Raw genomic sequence first — 12478 nt, forward strand, 5'->3', positions numbered from 1 at the left:
TCCCGTGGGGCAGCAAGTAGCCTAGTGGTTAAAGTGTTGGGCCAATAACCAAAAGGTTGCTGGATTGAATCCCAGAGCTGACAAGGTAAAAATCTGTCATTCTGCCCCTGAACAAGGCAGTTAACCCACTGTTCCAGTTAAGAATATGTTCTTAACTGACTTGACTAGTTAAATAAATGTTAAATAAAAATCCAGAACTCTAAATAATGTCACGGGTCTCAGTTGGATCTGATATGATTGTCTCGGGTATGTGTAATTTTAACTGACTTACCTGGAATGTACAGGTCTGAATGCGATTGCTGCAGTAGAGACAGAGAGAGACATTTGATAATTTATGCAGCTGCTCTTGCTTTTCAAGAGAGAAGAGCGTGGCGTGTGTAGCTTGTTGTTGGCCAATCATAGAGTTCCTTCAGGAAGTATTCTGATGCCTTGAATGTTCCATGTTTTGTTATAGCCATATTCTAGCCCTAACCCTAACCCTATAATGACAAAGCAAAAACAGGTTTTTCAATTTTTTTTGCTAATTTAAAACTGATATTTCACATGTACACAAGTACTCAGACCCTTTACTCAGTACTTTGTTGAAGCACCTTTGGCAGCGATTACATCATTGAGTCTTTTTGGGTATGACGCTACAAGTTTTGCACACCTGTATTTGGGAAGTTTCTCCCATTCTTCTCTGCAGATCCTCTCTAGCTCTCTCAGGTTGGATGGGGAGCGTTGCTGCACAGCAGGTCTCTCCAGAGATGTTCGATTGGGTTCATGTCCAGGCTCTGGCTGGGCTGCTCAAGGACAATCAGAGACTTGTCCCGAAGCCACTCCTGCATTGTCTTGGCTGTATGTTTAGTCCTGTTGGAAGGGGAACCTTCACCCCAGTCTGAAGTCCTGAGCGCTCTGAGACAGGTTTTGGTGCTGCAGGGATAGTTATCCTTCTGGAAGGTTCTTCCATCTCCACAGGGGAACTCTAGAGCTCTGTCAGAGTGACCATCGGGTTCTTAGTCACCTCCCTGACCAAGCCCTTAGCCCCCGATTGCTCGGTTTGGCTGAGCGGCCAGCTCTAGTAAGAGTCTTGGTGGTTCCAAACTTCTTCCATTTAAGAATGATGGAGGCCACTGTGTTCTTGGGGACCTTCAATGCTGCAGAATTTATTTGGTACCCTTCTCCAGATCTGTGCCTCGACACAATCCTGTCTCGGAGCTCTTCGGACAATTCCTTCGACCTCATGGCTTGGTTTTTGCTCTGACATGCACTGTCAACTGTGGGACCTATATAAACAGGTGTGTGCCTTTCCAAATCATGTCCAATCAATTGAATTTACCACAGGTGGACTCCAATCAAGTTGTAGAAACATCTCAAGGATGATCAATGGAAACAGGATACACATGAGCTCAATTTCGAGTCTCATAGCAATACTTATGTGAATAAGGTATGTGTTGTTTTATAAAATTTAATATGTTTGTAAAACATTCTAAAAACCTCTTTAACCTCTTGAAACTCCCCATCCCGGATCCGGGATTGTGACTAAGCCTCAGGCTCATTAGCATAACGCAACGTTAACGATTTCTGAAAATCGCAAATAAAATTAAAATAATGCGTTTGCTCTCAAGCTTAGCCTTTTCTTAACAACACTGTCATCTCAGATTTTCAAAATATGCTTTTGAACCATAGAAATTGACTAATTTATGTAAGAGTATGCAAAGCTAGCATAGCATTTTGTGTAGCATGTAGCACGCAACATTTTCACAAAAGCCAGATAACCAAATAAATAAAATCATTTACCTTCGAAGAGCTTCTGATGTTTTCAATGAGGAGACTCCCAGCCACATACCAAATGCGCAGTGTTTCCTGAAAGCGTCTGTGTGTAGGAGAAATCGTTCCGTTTTCTACATTGCGCCTGGCTACCGAAACGAACCGAAAATGCAGTCACCTACAACGTGAAACTTTTTCCGGATTAACTACATAATATCGACCGAAACATGGCAAACGTTGTTTGGAATCAGTCCTCAAGGTGTTTTTTCACATATCTCTTCATTGACATGCAGTTCGTGGAAGCTTGCTTCTCTCTCTGTGCCCCATGGAAAAATACTGGCAGGTGACTTTTGCGCACCAATTTCGGCGCAGGACACCGGGCGGACACGTGGTAAATGTGGTCTCTTATGGTCAATCTTCCAACGATCTGCCTACAAATACGTCACAATGCTGCAGACACCTTGGGGAAACGACAGAAAGGGCAGACTCATTCCTCTTGCGTTCATAGCCATATAAGGAGATCATGAAAGACAGAGCCTCAAAAATCCTTGTCATTTCCTGGATGCCAAGTCATCTTGGTTTTGCCTGAAGCTCACGTTAAAGGGCACGCACAGAGAAGATATTTGTATTTCTGGACACGTCAGAGTGTTTTCTTTCGAACAGTAGCAATTATATGCATAGTCGAGCATCTTTTTGTGACAAAATATCTTGTTTAAAACAGGAACGTTTTTCTTCCAAAAATGAAATAGCGCCACCATAAGTGTAAGAGGTTAAACTTCATAGTTATGGGGTATTGTGTGTAGATTGCTGAAAAATATATATATTTATTCTATTTTAGGATAAGGCTGTAACATAACAAAATGTGGAGAAGTCAAGGTTCTGAATACTTTCCAAAGGCACTGTAAATAATCAGTGGCAATAGGCTACAGAAATAGAGCCTCACTCCATGTGTGGCAAAATTTAGGAGATACTGTATCTAATCAATGGAAGATGGAATTAAAATGACAGAATTAAAAGTTAAAGGAAAAGGATAGTCTACAATGACCAATAGCCAAAAGGGAGTCAGGCTATTACTAGTTGTTGTTGTTTCTAACAGTAGGATGAGAAAGTGCATGCACTGCAGCCTCAGTTAGCCTAGCTAGCTAACGTTAGCTAGCTTAACTAGCTTCTCCTGGTTTGAAGCAGTCAAGACAGGTACTAAGTAATCCGCTTCTCCTGGATTGATGCAGTTAAGACAGGTACTGCATAATAATTTTTGATGATAAAAAACTTTGGCAGCTATGGCAGCAAGTCGACTTGGTTAGTTGCTGCTGTCTCTCCCACCCTCCTCCCCATGCCACTCGCTCACAGTATGGCCCTTCTCCCCTGCCTCACCTCTCTCCCTCCTCTCGGGTTTTATCAGCTCTGGTTAATAAAGTAGCTGAAAAATGTTCCTTTCTGTTGCTTTCCTCACTCGGACCGGGTCTGGATCCAACCAGGTCTAGTTGTGGGGGGGGATTCTGTACAGTACTCCAGCACTTTAGATTTGAAATTATACAATGACTATGAGGTTAAAGTGCAGATGTGGATGCTACCATGAATCCTTAATGAATCAAGGAATAATGATGAGTGAGAAAGTTAGACGCTGTCACGGCCGTTGAAAGAACTGGACCAAGGCGTACATATTCTTTTATTTAGAAAAGACACAAAACAAGAAACACTACAAAACAAACCGTGAAGCTAAAGGCTATGTGCCATAAACAAAGTCAACTTCCCACAAAGACAGGTGGGAAAAGGGCTACCTAAGTATGGTTCTCAATCAGAGACAACGATAGACAGCTGTCCCTGATTGAGAACCCTAACCGGCCAAAACATAGAACTACAAATAATAGAACATAGAATTACCCACCCCAAATCACACCCCGACCAAACCAAAGAGAGACATAAAAAGGATCTCTAAGGTCAGGGCGTGACAGTACCCCCCACCCCCCCAAAGGTCTGGGTGGGCATCTACATTTACATTTACATTTAAGTCATTTAGCAGACGCTCTTATCCAGAGCGACTTACAAATTGGTATCCGCGGTGGCGGCTCAGTTGCCGACCCCGGACTGGGCACCCTCGTTGCGGGCCCCGGACTGGGGTCCCTCATTGCGGGCCCCGGCCTGGGGACCCTCGTTGTGGGCCCCGGACTGGGTACCCTCGTTGCGTGCCCCAGACTGGGCCTCCTCGCTGCGGGCCCCGGACTGGGCACCCTCGCTGGAGGCTCCGGACTGGAGGCCGACTCTGGAGGCCCCGAACTGGAGACCGTCTCTGGAGGCCCCGGACTGGAGACCGTCTATGGAAGCTCCGGACTGGAGACCGTCTCTGGAGGCTCCGGACTGAAGGACGTCGCTGGGGCCTCCGGGCTGGAGACCGTCGCTGGAGGCTCCGGACTGAAGGACGTCGCTGGAGGTCTGGACTGGAGACTGTCGCTGGAGGCTCTGGACTGAAGGACGTCGCTGGAGGCTCCGGACTGGAGACCGTCGCTGGAGGCTCCGGATTGGAGGCCGTCGTTTGGAGGCTTCGTGCCATGGATCATCACTGGAGGCTTCGTGCCATGGATCATCACTGGAGGCTTCGGGCCATGGATCATAACTGGAGGCTTCTTGCCATGGATCATCACTGGAGGCTTCGTGCCATGGATCATCATTGGAGGCTGCTTGCCATGGATCATCCCTGGAGGCTTCGTGCCATGGATCATCACTGGAGGCTTCATGCCATGGATCATCACTGGAGGCTTCGTGCCATGGATCATCACTGGAGGCTTCGTGCCATGGATCATCACTGGAGGCTTCTTGCCATGGATCATCACTGGAGGCTTCGGGCCATGGATCATCACTGGAGGCTTCGTGCCATGGATCATCACTGGAGGCTTCTTGCCATGGATCACTTGAGTGGAGAGACACACAGGAGGCCTGGCTCTGGGAGCAGGCACAGGACTCACCAGGCTGGGGAGACACACAGGAGACCTGGTTCTGGGAGCAGGCACAGGACTCACCAGGCTGGGGAGATATACAGGAGGCTTAGTTCTTGGCAGAAGCACCGGAGACACTGGGCCGTGGAGGCGCACTGGCGGGCCCGAGAGCAGTGCTGGCACAACCCATTCAGGCTGGATGCTCACCCTAGCCCGGCAGATGCAGGGAGTTGGAATGTAGCGCACCGGGTTAAGAATGAGTACTGGAGACACCGTGCGCTCCACCGCATAACACGGTGCCTGACCAGTACGATGCTCGCCACGGTAAGCACAAGGAGTTGGCTCAGGTCTCCAACCTGACTCAGCCAATCTCCTCGTACCCCCCCCCCCCCCCCATAAAAATTGGGGAGTGGCCTCCCGGTCTATAGTGCCAGCCGCCTTCCTCTCTGCTTCCAGCTCCGCCTTCCTCTCTGCTTCCAGCTGCTCCCACGGCAGGCGATCCTTTCCCGCCAGGATCTCCTCCCATGTCCAGGATCCCTTGCCATTTAGGATGTCCTCCCATGTCCAGTCCTCCTGAACATGCTGCTTGATCAGTTTGTGGTGGTGGGAAGTTCTTCTACGGTTGTTTTCTCCTTTGTTGTTTTGGCTTTATTTTTTATAATAAAATAACATTTACGCTCACCACGCTGCACCTTGGTCCACTTCCTTCAACAGCCGTGACAGACGCACAAATATCCTACCCCTTATAAAAAATTCTAGCCTCCCCTGTTATAGTAATGGTGAGAGGTTAGCATGTATTTGGGGGATGATATGTGCATCATTATTGACGATTCATTTAGAACCATCCGTTATCACAGTAGCATCCACATTACTAAAGACATGTTTAGAAACATATTATATTCTTTTTCACCATAAAAGTGTCCTCAAAATGACACAATGCATAACTTTCCATACATATCTATTGGGTACAAAATAATCTGAAACACATCCTTAAACAAAAAGCAAATGCATCCAACAAGTTTGTAGAGTCACAAGCTTGATATAATCATTGCGTGTTAGGAATATTGGACCAAATAATAAACTTTCTACTATTTTAATACACATACGTGAATTTGTTCCAATACCTTTGGTCCATTAATATAGGGGGGACTATGTACAAAAAGTGGTGTAATTTCTAAACGGTTCACCCGATATGAATGAAAATACCCTCAAATTAAAGCGGACAGTCTGCACTATAACCTTATTGTTATTGTATAATTTCAAATCCAAAGCGCTGGAGTACAGAGTCAAAATAACAAAACATGTGTCACTGTCCCAATACTTTTGGAGCTTATTGTATATCAGTCCATCCAGGATTCCGCAATTCTGCGATCACATGTTTTTTGGTAAAATCAACAAATCCATGCATATTATGCAAGGCCTTGCAAATTTGACCAATCAATGCACTATTTCCGCATAAAGCACTCAAATCATTACATTTACATTTTTATATTTTTGTAATTTAGCAGAAACTCTTATCCAGGGCATCTTTCAGTAAGTGCATTCATCTTAAGATAGCTAGGTGGGACAACAAAATGTCTCAGTCAAAGTAAGTACATTTTTCCTCAATAAAGTCGCTATCAGCAAAGTCAGTGCGAGTGGCGGGGAGTCAAGTGCGAGTGTTAGGAGTGGGTACTGTGAGATTATTTAAGATACTCTTTGAAGAGCTAGGGTTGTGTTTTTTGGAAGATGGGCAGGGACTCTGCTGTCCTAGCTTCAGAGGGAAGCTAATTCCATTGGGGTCCCAGGACAGAGAAGAGCTTTGACTGGGCCGAGCGGGACGTGCCCTCCCGTAGGGATGGGAGGGCCAAGAGACCAGAGTTGGCAAATCATATCAATATTATCACATAAAACTGACCCATCACCACAGTACAAAAAGAGGGCTCACAATTTCAACCAATCACTGCACATTTACATCATTGTATGGTTCAACCAAGCCACACGTCAACAAACGTTTTCCCTCGTCAGAGCATTTTCATGCAAAATGTCAGATACTGTATATGGTTGCAAAGGGAGATATAGGTTTGCAAAGTTTACCAGTAAACTGCCAGAATTTTGGTATCTTTCAAGGATTTTCTGTAATCTATCACAAGACATCTAGTGGCCCTTTTGGGTACTTTAGATTATTACAGGTGTCTGTAATTAGCTCTGGCCCTCTGTGTGGCCTTATCAATTAAAATAAACTAAAAAAGCACCTTTGGTGTTTAATATGAGTTTTCTAGCATGAAAAATCCTTTATTATTACATGTCAATGTGTATTTGTTGTCAATGTTTTGGTGTCAAACTGGTGGCAGTTGTGAATAAAAATCAATATTTGGAAGAGTTGCAGAGTTAATTGTTGTAGGCTGTTTTCTCATTAACCATGTGGTCTATCTACTAGAAACTCATGGACAATATGGACACAGATATAAAAAATGAATACTATATATGAATATTTTTTTGTTAAAGTTATTAGAGTATAAATTACCAAATTTACAGTAGATTGCCATAGATTTTTTGTTAATTAACACATTTACTGAAGATTCTCGGGACTTGGTAAATTACCAGTACCTTTGCAACCCTAGTCAGAATTGCCAAGAACACTAGCATTTTTTTTAATGCAAATATCCCAAGAAATCACCAGGAAATCCTGTAGGGATGATATACATTGATATATATTGTATATCATGATATACGTGATATATATTGTATATTGTTCATACACAAAAGTCTGGGACAGACACACACATGCTAAACACACACACAAATCAGGAAATTATGGCATGTTTTAATCTCCCACCTGCATGAACATTGTCGTTAAATAATGGATTCCCACCATCCCATAAATTCAGAGGCCTCCAAAATAGTTGTTTGCACCGTCACAGTTTCTTAGTGTGTGTGTGTGTTTCAGTTTGTTTGTGTGTGTGTGTTTCAGTTTGTTTGTGTGTGTGTGTTTCAGTTTGTTTGTGTGTGTGTGTTTCAGTTTGTTTGTGTGTGTGTGTGATTCAGTTTGTTTGTGTGTGTGTGTTTCAGTTTGTTTGTGTGTGTGTGTTTCAGTTTGTTTGTGTGTGTGTGTTTCAGTTTGTTTGTGTGTGTGTGTTTCAGTTTGTTTGTGTGTGTGTGTTTCAGTTTTTTTGTGTGTGTGTGTGTGTTTCAGTTTGTTTGTGTGTGTGTGTTTCAGTTTGTTTGTGTGTGTGTGTGTTTCAGTTTGTTTGTGTGTGTGTGTGATTCAGTTTGTTTGTGTGTGTGTGTTTCAGTTTGTTTGTGTGTGTGTGTTTCAGTTTGTTTGTGTGTGTGTGTGTGTTTCAGTTTGTTTGTGTGTGTGTGTGATTCAGTTTGTTTGTGTGTGTGTGTGATTCAGTTTGTTTGTGTGTGTGTGATTCAGTTTGTTTGTGTGTGTGTGTTTCAGTTTGTTTGTGTGTGTGTGTGTGTTTCAGTTTGTTTGTGTGTGTGTGTTTCAGTTTGTTTGTGTGTGTGTTTCAGTTTGTTTGTGTGTGTGTGTTTCAGTTTGTTTGTGTGTGTGTGTGATTCAGTTTGTTTGTGTGTGTGTGTGTTTCAGTTTGTTTGTGTGTGTGTGTTTCAGTTTGTTTGTGTGTGTGTGTGTTTCAGTTTGTTTGTGTGTGTGTGTTTCAGTTTGTTTGTGTGTGTATGTGTATATATGCGTCAGAGGCTGATGGGAGGACCTATTGGAGGGCTCCTTGTAATGGCTGGAATGGAATTAATGGAACCGAGTCAAACGTGGTTTCCACATGTTTGTGTTTGATACCGTTACATTTATTCCATTAAAATTAGCCCATCCTCCTATAGCTCCTCCCACCAGCCTCCACTGTGTGTGTGTGTGCATGCGTGTGTGTGCTTGTGCATTCCTGTGTGAGTGAGTGTGTGCCAGTTTGTTTGTGTGTGTGTGTTTCAGTTTGTTTGTGTGTTTCAGTTTGTTTGTGTGTGTGTGATTCAGTTTGTTTGTGTGTGTGTGTGATTCAGTTTGTTTGTGTGTGTGTGATTCAGTTTGTTTGTGTGTGTGTGTTTCAGTTTGTTTTGTGTGTGTGTGTTTCAGTTTGTTTGTGTGTGTGTGTTTCAGTTTGTTTGTGTGTGTGTGTTTCAGTTTGTTTGTGTGTGTGTGTTTCAGTTTGTTTGTGTGTGTGTGTGTTTCAGTTTTTTTGTGTGTGTGTGTGATTCAGTTTTTTTGTGTGTGTGTGTGATTCAGTTTGTTTGTGTGTGTGTGTGTTTCAGTTTGTTTGTGTGTGTGTGTTTCAGTTTGTTTGTGTGTGTGTGTTTCAGTTTGTTTGTGTGTGTGTGTGTATGTGTATATATGCGTCAGAGGCTGATGGGAGGACCTATTGGAGGGCTCCTTGTAATGGCTGGAATGGAATTAATGGAACCGAGTCAAACGTGGTTTCCACATGTTTGTGTTTGATACCGTTACATTTATTCCATTAAAATTAGCCCATCCTCCTATAGCTCCTCCCACCAGCCTCCACTGGTGTGTGTGTGCATGCGTGTGTGTGCTTGTGCATTCCTGTGTGAGTGAGTGTGTGCCAGTTTGTGTGTATGAAAGCTAATCTGTAAGGACAGAAACCTAGCGCGAGTTTCCCTGGAGTTAATGATCCCTAGGGGGTTATCAACTATCACACACACAGCCAATAACCAATCTCCCTAACCCAACCCAGGGCCTTCCTCGTACAAACCCACATTCATATCCCATTACCATCTAACACTTTGGATGCATCCTAAATGGCACTGTATTTGTTTTATAGTGCACTACATTTGAGCAGAGCCCTAGGTCAAATGTAGTGCACTATAAAGGGAAAAGGGTGCCATTTGGGAATTAGTCTATTTCCGACTACCTAATTATCATTTTTTATGCTGACATATGTCATGGACTGCTGTTTTAGCCAATGGACTAGACCCCCAGTAACCCCCACCCCACCCCCGCCTCCCCCTCACCCTCCATCACTTCCTTCACAATTGTTTAAACCCAAATCAATTAAAGATTCTTCAAAGCCATCAAACATAAAACATTGTCGCCCCCCCCCAGTCCCCCAAATGAACAAACAGCAGGAGTTAACCCGAGACGTAATCAAAAAGCACAAGTCGGAATGGCGCTATGCAAATTAACTTCGCCGGGAACACATGCTCCCATCGTCCCGCCGTGCCATTTAGGGAAGGGGATAAACTGTTGTGTAGATGCATTTGTGGCGGCAGGGTAGCCTAGTGGTTAGAGTGTTGGACTAGTAATCGACAAGGTACAAATCTGTCGTTCTGCCCCTGAACAGGCAGTTAACCCACTTTTCCTAGGTTGTCATTGAAAATAAGAATTTGTTCTTAACTGACTTGCCTAGTAAAATTAAGGTAAAAAAAAAAAAATGGTGCTCCGTGTTTGCCTCAAAGCACTGTACCTTAGCTATAATATCGTAGCTTAGCATACAGACAACAACCTAAGTGTACATTATGCTTACAGCTCAATGGTAAATATTTTTTTCACATTTTCCCTTTATCATAATTCAGCCATGGTGTTTGAGTTCATAAACCAACAATATCACTAGCTGTGGCTTCAGCAAAAAAATGAATTTCTGGATCCCGTAGAAAGACATTTGTCTCATGATGATACAATAAGTCTGTAGTTTTGATATACATTTTGAGGTACATTTTGTGTTAATGATTTGTTTTGGCGACATTGGCTGGGGTACTATCAATCAAAACACACAATTTAAAAAACTTTAAAAAATTATATATGACTAAATGTCATTGAGCAGACTTCATGTCAATAGACTACACACTGAAAGTGAGGTACAGTGGTACTTAAGTGATGTTGAAACTGTATGTTGTTCTGTAAGATGTCAGCACACACACAGTAATGTTTACGTGATGGTGTACACACAGACGTACAGAGTTGGCATAGACAGACACATATATGTCCATTGGCTTGCTTCTGTTTGCAGGGCAATGGTGGTTTAGTGAGCCTAATGCCAGGGCCTGTGCTTCACTACAGGATGGACAGTCTATGGAGGGATGGGATTTAGTGCCAAGGGGCAAGGCGTACACTATTGATGTAAACTGCATACTGTACTACTTATGTTCTATGTTACTCAATAAGAGTCAATGCAGAGAGTGCCAATGCAATTAAAACGATAATTATACTGTTCATCTGTGGACACTGTTCACTATTCAGGCACAGGCCCACACACATAAACACTCATGCACACAAACACTCCTTCCCATATTTTAGCCTCTATGAAGGTAGATTGACATGTATCCACTTACGCCATATGGCTTTTTAGCACACAAAAAAAGCCACATAGTACCAATGCCACACTAGTACCAACTCCTCTGTTCTTAACTGACTTGCCTAGTTAAATAAAGGTTAAATAAATAAATAAAATAAATGGTACGCGATGTGGCAAATGCAGGAATTGTGTCCACAATCCTGGTGGTATGTTGTGAATTATTATGTTTCCTTTCCAATATGTTATTTCATAAAAGTATCCCCTTGGCCTCTTGGAATGGAGTCCAACATCTCAAACCCAATTTCAGCATGTACTGTACACAATCCCAGCAGTCCAACGTCCTTGGTTTTACCATTACAACTTTTAGATGCATTGGAGAGGGAATGGTAAATGCCAAAGTAATTGACTCGTCAATGACTTATTCATGGTCCTCCGCCTCCCTCACGCCGCTCGACACAAAAATAGTTTTCCAGGTCTACACAAATTAATATTTAATTATTCAGTGCTACTTTGGCATGTTAAGCCATAACATTGCTGTCTAATGGGAGAAAGCAATATGAATATGTTTTTTGTAAATGTAACCGATCAGCTCGATTCGGTCTTATGTAGCAACATTTGAAATGGTGTTTTTTACATTGAATAAATGTAGCGACTCAGAGCTAGAAAATGGTATATCACACACTACAGTTGAGGAACAATGGGAAAGTAATTCTGCTTGGAAAACCTAACTTTTGAGAAAATGGCCTTCGAATGTTTTGGTACACCTATTGGAGAGCTCCTCTTTGTCTACACCCATTCAGCATCGTTCACACCCTCTTAAGCTTTAACCCCAACCATCTCTTTAATCAGAGCGTTCTGTCCTAACAACAGCAGTCAAGCACCCAGGCTATATCTATCAACAGTTGTCACATTGACATCATTAACATTCTATTGTAATGGTTACCTGCTTAGTGGAATCTTTCACTAAGACATATAGCTATCTAGCTAAACAATGAACCATAATCCCAACTCATGACATTACTACTCTGCATGAATCTGCAGGTAGCTAACCAACCAGTCTCAATGTCAGTTAGCTAACATTAGGCTATAACTAGCAAAGTAAATGGCTCTAAGATATGAATAATATTACAACACTGATCATACACGTAATGTTAGCTAGTTGACCTAACAACAGCAGTCAAGCATCCAAGCTAACTGGCCAACGTTGGCTAGCTTGCTAGCTATTTCCAGATACACATGAGAGAACAGCTCACTCTGACCATTTTACTCGCCGTAGCAGAGCTGGTTAGGCTGTTTTTATGTTATCCAGAGTGTTGGTGATTGCAACTGTGCTGCTGGCAACAATTTCATTACACTTTTTTTGCCAACATTTACTGACACCGGCCATATTCAATGGGTGTTGAGCATTCTTAAATTTGACGGTTATTCATACACGTAATGTTAGCTAGCGAGCCAGCCAAGTAACATTAGCTAGTGAGCTAACAGTACACTAACTTGATATGAAAACAACTTTCTGACAAATTTAGAAACGTGTAATATTTGAAAATGTAGCTA

At 42.8% G+C, this 12478-nt stretch overlaps 1 protein-coding gene across 1 annotated transcript in view; it reads left to right on the forward strand.

The window, feature by feature from the left end:
- LOC135550811 (roundabout homolog 2-like) overlaps window positions 1-12478 on the forward strand; it is a 139636-nt gene that overhangs the window by 97693 nt on the left and 29465 nt on the right. The gene's annotated exons all lie outside the window — the stretch shown is intronic.

Source organism: Oncorhynchus masou, chromosome 12 (assembly GCF_036934945.1).
Source record: "Oncorhynchus masou masou isolate Uvic2021 chromosome 12, UVic_Omas_1.1, whole genome shotgun sequence".
NCBI lineage: Eukaryota > Metazoa > Chordata > Actinopteri > Salmoniformes > Salmonidae > Oncorhynchus > Oncorhynchus masou.